The sequence below is a fragment of the Bos indicus x Bos taurus genome, chromosome 6 (assembly GCF_003369695.1).
Source record: "Bos indicus x Bos taurus breed Angus x Brahman F1 hybrid chromosome 6, Bos_hybrid_MaternalHap_v2.0, whole genome shotgun sequence".
NCBI lineage: Eukaryota > Metazoa > Chordata > Mammalia > Artiodactyla > Bovidae > Bos > Bos indicus x Bos taurus.
The window spans coordinates 1,168,218-1,183,615 of NC_040081.1; the positions used below are offsets into that span (position 1 = coordinate 1,168,218).

Below are 15,398 nucleotides of genomic sequence, written 5' to 3' on the forward strand. Positions count from 1 at the left end.
TTTCCATTCCCATGAAATCTTTGTCATATACTTGACTACTGATGGTAGCAACTCTGTAGAATGCTTGACCTGAATGATTTAATAAATGACATTTAATGGATACTTCCACCATTTTGCATTTTATACAATGTAATTTTATACACATCTATGATATATTTTATAGCAATATAATATGTACATATAAAAATAATACATAAAATCATCTAAGATATATTCCCAGACTCTTTCAGGAGGGATTAAGAGTCACAATACCAAGGAATGGTATAAATTTCTTGTGTACCTCTAGAGGTTTGTTATGCTGTATTAAAAAATAATTGTTATTATTAGAAAATAGTTGGAATGAGTGATCTAATAATTATAAATTAATTAGCACTACACATTGCTAAAACATATGAACACCTTTATAGGTAGTAGCTAGTTTCAAGGATCTTGAGGGATTGATAAAGTTAAAAAAATGATATAGTTCACTGTATAGTAAAAGTCATATTGAGAGGGAAGCAGTTTACTTAAAAAAGTATATAATGCTGAATACTAACTTCCTGTGTAAGATTACCAGATAAAATTCAGAAGGAGCTGGTTTAAATTTAATATAAATAATGAATATCTTTTTGTATGTATTCATGTAATATTTGACACACATACTAAAAAAAAAATTATTCTATGTTGGTCTGAAATTCAAATGTAACCTGGTATTCTGTATTTATATTTCCTAAATCTGGCAACCTAATCCCTGTGCATGTTTATTCATTAACTCTAATAACTTAGTGTCATTATCTCTTATACCTCATTAGAAATTACCTCTGATACTTTGTTAGAAAGTGACTTGACTGAGAGATGTGTTTCCAAACATACTAGCCACAAGAGTCACATTGTGAAACATTTCCAAATCACATTTTATTTACACAAAACATGGTGTGTATGGAACTATAAGATGTGGTGACCAAAACCATCACCAAGAAAAATAAATCCAAGAAGGCGAAGTGGTTGTCTGAGAAGGCTTTACAAATAGCTGAGAAAAGAAGAGAAGTAAAAGGCGAATGAGGAAAGGGAAAGATATACCCACTTGAATGCAGAGTCCTAAAGATTAGCAAGAAGAGATAAGAAATCCTCCTTCAATGAAAAATGCAAAGGAATAGAGAAAAACAATAGAATGGGAAAAACTAGAGATATCTTCAAGAAAATTAGAGATTCAGGAGGACATTTCATGCAGAGATGGGCACAATAAATGAGAGAAACCGCAAGGACCTAACAGAAGCATAAGATATCAAGAAGTGGAAAGAATATACAAAAGGACTATACAAACATTTCTGAAAGACCCGGATAACCACGATGGTGTGGCCACTAACCTAGAGCCAGACATCCTGTAGTGTGAAGTCAAGAGAGCCTTAGGAGGCATTATGACGAACAAAGCCAGTGGAGGTATGGAATTCCAGCTAACAATTTCAAATCCTAAAAGATGATGCTGTGAAAGTGATGCACTTAATATGCCAGCAAATCTGGAAGATTCAGCAGTGGTCACAGGACTGGAAAAGATCAGTTTTTATTTCAACCCTAAAGAAAGGCAATGCCGAAGAATTCAAATTTCTGTACAATTGAATTCATTTCACCTGTTAGCAAGATTATGCTCAATATCCTCCAAGCTTCAGCAGTATGCAAATAGAGAATTTTCAAATGTACAAGATGAATTTAGAAAAGGCAGAGGAACCAGAGATCAAATTGCAACATACGCTGGATCATAGAAAAAGCAAGGGAATTAAAAAAAAAAATCTACTTCTGCTTCATTGACTATGCTAAAGTCTTTTACTGTGTGTATCACAACAAACTGTGGAAAACTCTTAAAGAGATGAGAATGCCAGACCACCTTACCTGTCTCCTGAGAAATCTGTAAGTTGGTCAAGAAGCAACAGTTAGAACCAGAGGTAGAACAACAGATGGGTTCAAAATTGGAAAAAGAGAACGTCAAGGTTGTATATTGTCACCCTGACCTTTTAATTTATATTCAAGTACATTATGCAAAAATGCCAGGCTGGATAAATCATAAGCTGGAATCAAGATTTCCTGGAGAAATATCAACAACCTCATATATGCAGATGATATCCCTTTAATGGCAGAAAGCAAAGAGGAATGAGAGTCTCTTGATAAAGGAAAAAGAGGAGAGTGGAAAAGCTGGCTTAAAATCAACATTCAAAAAACTGAGATCATGACATCCAGTCCCCTCACTTCATGGCAAATAGATGGGGAAAAAGTGGAAACTTTGACAAATTTTCTTTTGGGGGGCTCCAAAATCACTGCGGATTTTGACCTCAGCTAAGAAATTAAAAGATGCTTGCTCCTTGGAAGAAAGCTATGACTAACCTAGACAGCATATTAAACAGCAGAGACATTACTTTGCTGACAAAGATCCATCTAGTCAAAGCTATGGTTTTTAGGTAGTCATGTATGGATGTGAGAGCTGGACTATAAAGAAAGCTGAGTGCCGAAGAATTGATGCTTTCAAACTGCGGTGTTGGAGAAGACTCTTGAGAGTCCCTTGGACACCATCCTAAAGGACATCAGTCTTGAATATTCATTGGAAAGAGTGATGCTGAAGCTTCAATATTTTTGCCACCTGATGCAAAGAACTGACTCATTTGAAAAGCCCCTGATGCTAGGAAAGATTGAGGGCAGGAGAAGAAGGGAGTTACAGAGGATGAGATGGTTAGATGACATCACTGACTCAGTGGACCTGAGTTTCAGCGAAGTCAGTGAGAGTGAAGGACAGAGAAGCTTGGTGTGCTGCAGTTCATGGGATCACAGAGTCAGAGAGGTTTCGGTGACTGAACAGCAGAAACATGGAACTACATGCCATTCTCATGCAAAGGAATTTGGTTTAACTTCTTTCAGTCTGTGGATCTTTTTATTGAGTATAGACAGACTTTGTCTTCATGGTCAGTTCCTTTTCTTGTGTGTAATCAATGAATCCAGAGTTTGACCACAACCTACTTAAGTCTAATAACCATGTTGCACATTGTTATTTGTGAGAATAATGTTACAAGGATTATGAGGAAATCCAACATTCAAAATGGGAGTGAAGACCAAATCAATAATCACAAATAAGCCCCTGAGAAACATAATATTCTAGACTACATAAGAATTCAAAATCTTACTCATTTTTAAAACTTCCTGTTCCTTTGATTGCTGTGACATGCCTTGACTCTACTATCCTCCATACACACTTCTGCCTGGATTTTCTCCTGTCTTTTACTGGCTTGGTCTTCTTTGGAAATGTCTTTTAATGTTTCTGTTGGTCGGTCTGGGTTCCATTTTGCTTTTTTCTTACTATATATTAACAAATCTTTGTGAGTAATCTGACTGCCTATAAAGTTTTCAGTGAGTGCACGTATGTATACTGGTGGGTTTCGAAGACTGTCTAATCTGCTGATACTGCTGTAAACAATGCTTTTACTCCTCTGACCCTCATCTCTTCTTTCTGTGTTCTGTCTCTTAGCATATACCTTTTAACTCTATGGTTCTCCACAGAAAATATTTGAAAATAATTGTTAAATAACAAGTCCTATCAGGTTTATTAGTTTGTTAATTTAGATAACCCCAGAAGAGGAAATGGGCGCCAACTCCAGTATTCTTGCCTGGGAAATCCCATGGACAAAGGAGCCTGGTGGGCTGCAGTCCATGGGGTTGTAAGGAGTCAAACATTAACTGAGAAAGAGCAGGGAATTTAGATAAAATGTTTTGTGTTAGTATTTTTTCTTCATTCCTGATATTATTTATTAATCATGTAAACTTGCAATAAGTAAGCCTTTAAGAATAACAAGTGAAAACAAAGTTATACTTTAAGGCTAAAACTTAAACAAATTATGTGTATCTTATTTATGTTTTCAGTGAAATACTTCAACATATATAGAACAAGTGAGATAACATAAAATACTCAGGTTAAAAGATTGACGTATATTAAAAACTTAGAGTGATTTTTTTTTCTTTTATTATTCGCATGATGAACTTTCAAATGCAAGTTTCATAAAAATCACACTGCTAGAGTTTATGTAAAACTTCTCTTTATCTTTTTGGGAGTTGAACCTAAGTAGGCTGCTATGCTGAAAACTGGGGGATAAAGTCCCATAGCTGTTTTGTTGGTATGATTTCAGTTTATGGAATATTTTCTTGTTCTTCCTATCAGTTAAATTCAGATTTTTATATTCGTGTTTTCATTGTCTTACTTACATGATTACTTCTCCCTAGAAATGCTGGGAAGGGTGAGACGAGACCAAAGTAGCCTAATGTGCTACTTTATATCAGAAATTCTGTTGGGAGAGTGTTTAAATTTTCACTTTTATAATCTATGGCTTCAGTTTGACCTCTTAGAAACAAAAAGTGCCAGTGAAGATGACACAGTTACTAGGATATTCAAATTACAAAATAAAGTAGTGCTCACTTCAGCAGCATGTATACTAAAAAATAAAGTAAAATAGCTTGATTAGTAAATAGTAGTTCCATTTTTAAGCTCTTTTTTGGTTATAATGATATAATAGCTTCTAGTGACATATCTTATTCATATCTTTGTTCTGACTCACAAAAAATTCTTAAAATTTTAATCATAGATATTTTCTTGTTCAGCAAGGTCAGGTAATTTTTTTTTTTTGGTATAGATAATACTTTGTACTTACACCAGCAGTACGAAAACCACTTTTGTAAAATGAACACTGGCTGAAGAGACAGCAGTTGATTTTATCTATTATTATGTGATCAGTTCATGAAGGAGAAACAAAATCAGCCACTATTTTAGCTAAGGCCTTTGAAAGAAGCTTCATTTTTGTAAGTTAACAACCTAAACATTTTGGATTACTTTGTATCTAATTTTCCCATTTTGTATTTGAAAATGATGTACCAAATGTATATATATTGTTAGACTACTTGTACTTCCCATTGTGTACTGAGGAAGGAAAATGGTTGTGATGGTAAATATCTTTGTGATTCTGACCCAGTTGCCTTATCAAATAGAAGGTAGTAACTGGAGTCAAGCAGGCATCTACTACTACTACTACGACTAAGTCACTTCAGTTGTGTCCGACTCTGTGCGACCCCATAGACGGCAGCCCACCAGGCTCCCTCGTCCCTGGGATTCTCCAGGCAAGAACACTGGAGTGGGTTGCCATTTCCTTCTCCAGAAACCCTATAGGACACCCTATTTCCAATAAGATTTTTCTACTCCAGTGAATTGAGCTAGACTATTTATCTTTCTTCTTCTTTAGCTTAAGGACTAGAGAAAAGCAAACTGAATGACCTCTTAAATCTCTTTCCATTTGGTCTACACTCACATGTGCATCAGAATTCTCAAATGAATGAATTTTCAAAAGTGTTTTGTCTTATCTCACATACAAATTAAGTTTGTTTGTTTGTTTTCCACCTGTGAGGTGATCTGGATAGCTATCCATTCAAAACCTTATGATCTCTTTCCTCCGTTTCAGTATCTTCAATTTCTAATTCATTGCTAAGTCTCTTCAATAAAGTTGTTTTTAGTTTTAATTGTTGAATCCAGTTTTTTTTTTAAGTCATTCTCTTACTTAATCTCAAGTTGAGCTTGACCTTTAATAATTCTGTTTGAACCAGAAATAATTTCTGAATCTTCTGTTTACAATAAAATCATTCCTTGCTGAGGAAACTAATGAGCATGCCTGCATGTTCAGTTGTGTCTGACTCTCCGTGACCCCATGGACTGTAGCTCACCAGGCTCCTCTGTCCATGAGATTTTCCAGGCAAGAATACTGGAGTGGGTTCCCATTTCCTCCTTCAGGGGAGCTTTCTGACTCAGGGATCCGAACCCATGTCTCTTGCATCTCCTGCAGCAGAAGGTGGATTCCTTACCACTGAGCCACCTGGGAAGCCCCTGAGAAACATAATATTCTAGACTACATAAGAATTCAAAATCTTACTCATTTTTAAAACTTCCTGTTCCTTTGGTTGCTGTGACATGCCTTGACTCTACTATCCTCCATACACACTTCTGCCTGAATTTTCTCCTGTCTTCTACTGGCTTTGTCTTCTTTGGCAATATCTTTTAAAGTCTCTGTTGGTCGGTCTGGGTTCCATTTTGCTTTTTTCTTACTATATATTAACAAATCTTTGTGAGTAATCTGACTGCCTATAAAGTTTTCAGTGAGTGCACGTATGTATACTGGTGGGTTCCCAAGACTGTCTAATCTGCTGACACTGCTGTAAACAATGCTTTTACTCCTCTGACTCTCATCTCTTCTTTCTGTGCTCTGTCTCTTAGCACATACCACCATCTTTCCTCATTTCTCAAACATTTTCCTTGAGGGCAAATGGATTTTATTTATTTATTACAAATTTAGGTAATTTTAGGAACAGGTATGAGGCCCTTTAAGATATAAATTCAGACTTCTGGTTTACATTTCAAGTTTATTAAAATTTATCTTTTCTAATATTATTAACCCCATTATACTAAGTGATTAGTGAGGAAGCCAATGGATAAAACTGGAACAAATATTTCTTTTTTCCTATTCCTGATCTCATGCTATGAGATATTGGCTATGAAGCCAAAATGAGATACTAGCTATGAAGATATCGGCTGTAATTTTGTACTCCTGAAAATTTGCCTGGTTTTTTAGAACAAAATTGATGATTAATAAGATAATCATTGAGCTATTATACAATACTTTGGTGAATAAAGGGAAGGCTTAATGGGAAGTCATCTAAAAGCTTTTATGAAAGTGAAAGTGAAGTCACTCAGTCGTGTCCAACTCTTTATGACCCCATGAACTGTGGTCTACCAGGCTCCTCTGTCCATGGGATTTTCCAGGCAAGAGTACTGGGGTGGGTTGCCATTTCCTTCTCCAGGGGAATCTTCCCAACCCAGGGATTGAAACCAGGTCTCCCTCATTGTAGGCAGAGGCGTTACTTTCTGAGCCACCAGGGAAGTCCTAAAAGCTTTTACATCTCAGGACAATATGGAAAAAATGTTTTTCTTATGATCAACCTGAATACTCAAGGGCACCTGGATTCAGATGTTTCTGAATGTCCTAGTTACCATATGTTATTGGCTCTATCATGGCATATAATTTTTGGGAGCATAAGCATCATTTATTGTGGTGCAAAAATACATAAGGACACAGAGTAGTGAGATTAATTACTTCAAATATTCAAGCAGAAGCCTGATTGTGTCATGATTGTTTTTAATCTGTTCAGTTCATTCATGCTACACGTAAGTATTGAATAACTAACTACTACATGATTTTCTTCTTTAGGGCTAAGTGTTGTCATTTAGTTACTAAGTGGTGCCTGACTCTTTTGTGACCCCATGGACTGTAGCCCACCAGGCTCCTCTATCCATGGTATTTTCCAGGCAACAATACTGGAGCAGGTTGCCATTCCCTTCTCCAACAAATCTTCCTGACCCAGGGATTAAATCTGTGTCTCCTACAATGGCAGCAGATTCTTTACCACTGAGCCATCAGGGAAGCCCAAAGGCTGGGTGTACAAGTCATAATATTATCCCTCTAAGAGCTTCAGTTAAAAGTCAAGATTATGTAGCATAGCAAGTACTCAAATAGGGATAAAAGATGTTGCAGGAGCACTGATCCAGGACTGGTGAATTAAAGAAGGCTTCCCTGAGGAGGTGATGCCAAAGTTCAGTCATGAATGATGACTACAGTTGTCAGCCAAAACATGAAGGTATGTGAAGTGGACAGGAAAGACAGCATCAGGCAGAAGAAAAATATGTTTATAGGACAAGTATAGAGTATTTAGAGGAATTCAGAGGGATTCAGTAAGTTGGACTAGAATATGTCATGCTGAAGAGAAAATGGCAACTCACTCCAGTATTCTAGCCTGGAGAATCCCATGGACAAGAGGGATCTGGTGGGCTACAGTCCATAGGGTCTCAAAAAGTCAGAAACAACTCTATGACTGAGCACACATGGATGCAATGCTGAGAGGTGACAAGAGAGGAGATTAAGGCACCTGGATCATACATAATGTTAAACTTATCACTGTAGCATAAAGGCACCATTAAATACTGCTATATAGCCCTCTCCTGTCAGAGGGTGTGCAGTGTGTGCCACCTGGCTTGCCTATTACATATGGCAGGCTTTAGGGCACCTGGTTGGTCCTTATTCTTCTAAGAGATGATTTGAACTAATTGCAAATGTCCCACCCTTTGGCAAGCCTCAGTGACACCCATACATTAGGTCTCTCTGACTTTCAGTTACTGAAAGATTATCATCCCATCACCAGCTGCACATCCTTCATCTGGCCCAGTGTCTCCTATTTGCTTTCCTCCTTCACCTATTCACTCTGCCTCTTGGGCCTCCTAGCTTATAAACTCTCATAAATAACTGTGTTGCATGAACTAAATTTCATTTACATGGAGTTTGTTTCTTCTCCCTCATGTCAGATATCTCATGAGATTATATATATATATATGTGTGTGTGTGTGTGTGTGTGTGTGTGTGTGTGTGTGTGTGTGTGTGTGTGTGTATCTCCTTGCTGCCAATCACCATGTTTAAATCATTTGTAATCTTTCCTCTTTTAATCCCTGACATCGTCAGTACTAAGACCACCTGGGTGTACCACTGTGCTCACTACTATTTTCCCTAATTCTGCAATTCACCCATAATTTTGACTCTGCTCATCCTGTTTCCTAGCCTCCTAGATCCTTGAAATCCTCACCTTTATCCACCTCAGTCACCCACTGGCATGATTACAACTGTTCCCTTTATTATCATCAATCATTGCACTATCTTCAGTATCTCAGTTTTAATGAGTTTGTACTCAGACCACCACCTACCAACTCCCTTTAAGTAGGAGCAGTATTTCCACCTCATCAGTCCTCCCAGTGCTTTTCCCAAAGGACCTCACCACCTATCACCACTTTCCTGTTTCACTGTCTTCATCATGAACACTCCCTTGCAAATGCCCTGAACTCTCTCATCCCTCAAAAACGTTCAACTGATCTTTTGGTCAGAATGTTTTTCATTACAAGTGTCAGGAACACAGTTTTACTCATTTGAATATAAAAGGAATTCAATTTCTCACAATTTGGAAATCCAAAAATCCAGAACAACTGGATCCAGAGGTTCTAGAATGCTCAACAGGTTCTGTCTATCTCTACTCTGTCTTCCTCTGTAAGAGTGTTATTCCCAAGCAGTGAGTATGACTCCCTGATAACACTAGATGTAAACAGTCCTTAAAATCCATGGCCTTAGGGGAAGGAAATCTCTTCAATCACTAATGTGACCTTGATGCTTCTTGCATTATATGCCATCTTTACATCAATCACTATGGACAGAGATTTGCTATTGTTAAGAATTCAGTGAAGTTCCCTGGTGGCTCAGACAGTAAAGAATCCACCTGTAATGAAGGAGATGAAGGTTTGATCCCTGGGTGTAGAAGATCCTCTGCAGAAGGGAATGGCAACCCGCTCCAGTATTCTTGCCTGGAAAATCCCATGGACACAGGAGCCTGGTGGGCTACAATCCATGGGGTCACAAAAAGTAGGACATGACTTCTCCAGGGGATCTTCTTGACCCAGGGGTTGAACCTAGGTCTCCTGTATTGTAGGCAGATCTTTACTGTCTGAGCCACCAGGGAAACCCAAACCTTAGTCTACTCAATGCTAAGTTGAAGATAATTATAAAATGTGTATACCAATAATCTTTCTTGTAGAATTTTTGAGAGGATTAACTAGGATAATTGATGTATATACTTAGTATGATTTCTGTGCACATTAAATATCCAATAATCCATTAAATCTCATAATTTATTATGAGACGGGACAATATCCCTTCAATTAACTTTTATTTTAAGGTTTATATTTTTCCTATTCTTTCATTTCTATACTAACACAAATTTAAGAAACATTGTGTAATTTTTTTTTTTTTGGCATTTTAATCGAGGCTCATTTGACTCAGCTGGTAAAAGAATCTGCCTGCAATGCAGGAGACCTAGGTTCGATCCCTGGGTTGGGAAGATCCCCTGAAGAGGGGAAAGGCTACCCACTCCGGTATTCTGGCCTAGAGAATTCCAAGGACTATACAGTTCTTGGGGTTGCAAAGGGTCGGAAACGACTGAGCAACTTTCACTTTCACTAAACCCACGGGTAAATTGGATGAAAACTTTGAATTCCCCCCAAACTTTGTGTGTTTCTTACTTTTATATCGCTAAGTAAAATTAGAAGAGCCTTTATATCTTTAATATCTATTTATTGACATAAAATAATATTTGTTATCTTTGAAAATAGGATCAGTTTTTCAAATCTTATTTTTAGTTGATTATTGCTGATAAAAAGTTGTTGCATTTTAAGAGTGCATTTTGCCATTTGTCACCTTCCTTTTTTTTAAGTTCTAAGCAGCTTTGTACTTATTGGCTGGATTATCAGGTAGACTGTTTTGTGCACAGATTTTACAGTATAAATGTTTTATTTCATTTGCTTTGACTAATTTGAAAAAACTACACAAGCATTTTGATAGACTATACATTAGTGCAGGAATTGTTTCTAATTCAAACTGTGCTTCTAACTTCAAAAACAGGGCAAGAACATAAAAACTTACTTTCTTTTTGCTTTTGCCACCTATGGAAAAGAATATACAATTGTATTATTTAAACTATCAAAATTCAAAGTTCACATTATTAAATTATATAATTATTTAAATTATTAGTCATATAAATAATAAATGATTATTATATAACTTTTAAATTATTAAAATATTGTATTATTTAAATTGTTAAAATTCAAATTTTTAATTAAATAATTGTTTAAATTAAATAATTTAAAATTTGGAAAGGAGTATATCAAGGCTGCATATTGTCACTCTACTTATTTAACTTATGTGCAGAGTACATCATGTGAAATGCCAGGCTGGAAGAAGCACAAGCTGGAATCAAGATTGCTGGGAGAAATATCAATAAACTCAGAATCGCAGATGACACCACCCTTATGGCAGAAAGCGAACAGAAAATAAAGAGCTTTTGGATGAAGGTGAAAGAGGAGAGTGAAAAATCTGGCTTAAAACTCATCATCAAAAAAACGAAGATCATGGCATCTGGTCCCATCACTTCATGGCAAATAGATGGGGAAACAATGGAGACACTGACAAACTTTATTTTCTCAGGCTCCAAAATCACTGAGGATGGCAACTGCAGCCATGAAATTAAAAGATGCTTGTTCCTTGGAATAAAAGCTATGACAAACCTAGACAGTATATTAAAAAGCAGAAATATTACTTTGCCCACAAAGGTCCGTCTAGTCAAAGCTATGGTTTTTCCTGTATGGATGTGTGAGTTGGACCATAGAGAAGGCTAAGCACTAAAGAACTGATGCTTTTGAGCTGTAGTGTTGGAGAAGGCTCTTGAGAGTCCCTTAGACTGCAAGGAGACCAAACTAATCATCCTAAAGGAAATAAATCCTGAATATTCACTAGAAGGACTGATGCAGAAGCTAAAGTTCCAATACGTTGGCTCTCTGATGCACAGAGCTGAATCATAAGAAAAGATCCTGATGCTGGGAAAGATTGAAGGCAGGAAGACAAGAGGACGACAGAGGATGAGATGGTTGGATGGCATCACTGACTCAATGGACATGAGTTTGAACAAGCTCCAGGTGATGGTGAAGGACAGGGAAGTCTGGCGTGCTGCAGTCAATGGAGTCACAAAGAGTTAGCCATGACTTAAGAGACTGAACAACAAGTTTTTGATGTAATAAAGTATTCTAATTAATACTCAAAATACAAACTATTTTTTAAATTTCCAGAATAATGTATACATATTTGGGTATCTGGTTCGTGCTTTATAAAACTGATTTTAATTTGATAATATTCTATTTAAAAATTAAGCTTATGTTCAAAACTAATATTAGTCTGTGGAATTTTTATTTATTTTTTTGATATCCAAGTAATCTTCTTTGTGCACAATGGTTAAAGAGGTGTTTTGTAGTCTTCTGCACTTTGGAATATTTACATAATATAGGAGTTACATCTTTATTGAAAGTTTGATAAGACAAAGAAACTCTTAGTGTCAAAAAACATTTTTGGTGACAATTTTTGGACAAAAATTTTAATTACCTCCTGCATGTTTTAGCCATTTCAGTTTTTTTTCCATCTGATTAAGTTTTTGTATTTCTCTATGGGAAACTGTAAATTTATGAACATATTAATTTTATTATTCCAGAATTTTAAATAGAATTTCTATCATTTTGAAAAATGTTCATTTCTGTATGTAACACATTTTATTTATGTTTTTAAAATTACTAAAAGTGTTATATTTTATTATTCTTTTTTACTTTATCAATTCCATTTTCTTTTTTTCTAATATATTAATTTATACACTTATTTTTTTAATCTTTGTACTCGGTTTTATTTTCTTTCTATAACTTATTCAATGATTAATTCAGTTATTTTTTCTATTAAAAGTATTTTAAGTCTTTTGTAAGTCTTATCACATTTGAAATTTGGCTGCATCCTTTAATTTTTATATATTTTAAATTTTGGCTCCCCCCCTATATATAACAGATATATAGATCACATTTTGCAATGAACATATATTTTATTAACCATGTAAAAACCTATATTAATTTTCAGTAAAATCAAATACTAATTTATAGTGGCAAGAACTGTGAATGGGCCTAACTAAAATACTCTTACCTGTATGTATGCATATGTATATGCAGATTTTGGTAAGTCTGTGTGTTGTTTTTCTGTGGGTTTATTTTTACCCTCTCTAGCTCATTATTTAATTTAAATCTTGGGAAGAGGTGGGAATACAGAAACTAGATTGTGTGAAATAGAAATTACTCCATGTGTGTAGAATCAAGCAACTATTTTGTTTTAACTCCCCATCCCTCTCCACAGTGTGTGTGTGTGTGTGTCTGTGTGTGTGAAACAGATTGAAATGAATTAATCCATATTGAGTTTTTTTTTTCATACAAGTTAGGTTTTCAAAAACTCTTTCTATAAAAAGGGAATCCAAGAGTAACTTTATCTGCTGCTACTCAGGTATATTTCATGTCTAAAATATATACTGAAGCGTTGCTAATAGATCCTTAGGAAAACATACTAACATAACTTCCAGTCACACTGAGCCATATTTGAAAGTTTTTTGAAAATGAACTCTGAAATAAGCTAACATTATGCCAATTAATTCAGGAATTATTTCAGCATTTGATTAATGGCATATGCTTGATGCATAATATAATTTTCAGAATTCAAATTATACATTAAATTTTAACTTTATTAAATCAGTTTAGTGAACCTAGACAGCATATTAAAAAGCAGAGATACTACTTTACCAACAAAGGTCCATCTAGTCAAGGCTATGATTTTTTAAGTGGTCATGTATGGATATGAGAGTTGGACTATAAAGAAAGCTGAGTGCTGAAGAATTGATGCTTTTGAACTGTGGTGTTGGAGATGACTCTTGAGAGTCCCTTGGACTGCAAGGAGATCCAACCAGTCCATCCTAAGGAAATCAGTCCTGAATTGGAAGGACTGATGCTGAAGCTGAAACTCCAATACTTTGTCCACCTGATGCGAAGAGCTGACTCATTGGAAAAGACTATGATGCTGGGAAAGGTTGAAGGCAGGAGGAGAAGGGGACAACAGAGGATGAGATGGTTGTATCACATCACTGACTTAATGGACATGAGTTTGGGTAAACTCTGGGAGTTGACGATGGACAAGGAGGCCTGGTGTGCTGTGGTTCATGGGGTTGCAAAGAGTTGGACACAACTGAGTGACTGAACTGAACTGAACTGACTGAGTGAATTAATATTAAGCTTTCAATCTTTTCTTTTAATGTTGCTTAGTTTTCTGTTCTGTTTCACATTTAAAAAAATTCTATTTATTTTAGAATCTTCCTTTTAATGATAATCCGCCTTAATTGGGAAGTAATATAAAAACGCTACAATAATTTGGCCAATTTTCTATGTATGAATCTTACTATCTTGATTTAAAAATGTATTAAAGCTTTCTTTTCTTCATTCATTCAATGAACTCTTTTCTTTTTTAAATTTTATATTGGAATATTTTTCAGTAAAAATGTTGAGATAATTTCAAGTGTACAGCAAAATGATTCAGTTATACACATACATATATCCATTCTTTTTCAAATTATTTTCCCATTTATATTGTTACACAATATTGAGCAGAGTTCCTTATTCTATACAGTATGTCCTTGTTGGTTATAACATGGGGTAGTGTATACATGTCAATCCTAAAGTCCCTAACTACCTCTCTGCCCCCTTCTCTTCTGTGAACCATAAGTCCCTGGATCCTTATTGAATACACTTAAGTGCTAGGTAACTGCACTCAACATTGGACATATCCGTGGTGAGCAAATGTGGAGCCCCTGCTTTTAGGGGACTTACGGTCCAGTATGGGAAATATAAATTGTTAAATGTGAAAGTGAAATTGATGTACATACAGTGTGCAGTGCATCAGTTCACTTCAGTTCAGTCACTCAGTCGTGTCCAACTCTTTGCGACCCCATGAATCCCAGCACGCTAGGCCTCCCTGTCCATCACCAACTCCCGGAGTTCACTCAGACTCACGTCCACTGAGTCAGTGATGCCATCCAGCCATCTCATCCTCTGTCGTCCCCTTCTCCTGCCCCCAATCCCTCCCAGCATCAGAGTCTTTTCCAATGAGTCAACTCTTTGCATGAGGTGGCCAAAGTACTGGAGTTTCAGCTTTAGCATCATTCCTTCCAAAGAAATCCCAGGGCTGATCTCTTTCAGAATGGCCTGGTTGGATCTCCTTGCAGCCCAAGGGACTCTCAAGAGTCTTCTCCAACACCTGATACACAATATGTGAGCACACAATAAATAGGTGGGAGATCAGGGGGTACTTCAAAGAGAAGGGATCTTTTGCTGAGATGGAAAGTTGAGTGGGGACTCACTAGGCAAAGTGGAGAGAAGACCCTGTTAGGCGGAGGGAGAAGCATATGCAGATACTGCAAGTGGGGAAACATGGTCTATAGAAAGACCTCAGGGAAGGTCTGAGTGGCCTGGATATTGAAAGCCAGTAGAAGGGGCATACAAAGAGGCCTGAGAGGTAGAAGATCTGCTTTCTTGAAGGCCTTAGGTTACACGAGAATATATGTTCTCTACTCACCATGCAATGTGAGGCCAAAGAAGTGCTTTAAAGGGACGACATGATGTGACTTAAATTTATGACTGCATTTAATAACTGTTTATCATGTGCTGCTGTTTGTTAGATGTTTCTCTGCACACAGGAATACATCAGGGACTAAAACAGAAAAAAAAAAAAAAACAAACTCAAAAGCAAAGTTCCGTGCTCATACTGCTTATAATGTGATGCAGTGGTTAGTAGGTCAGAGAAATTCTCATAAAGGTAATAACATATAGGCAAGAATCTGAAGATAATGAGGAGACC

General features: G+C 36.3%; 1 protein-coding gene across 3 annotated transcripts in view; it reads left to right on the top strand.

Moving 5' to 3' along the window:
• The window catches only part of MARCH1 (membrane associated ring-CH-type finger 1), a 1,103,404-nt gene that overhangs the window by 94,323 nt on the left and 993,683 nt on the right, over positions 1 to 15,398 (top strand). The window lies entirely within an intron of this gene.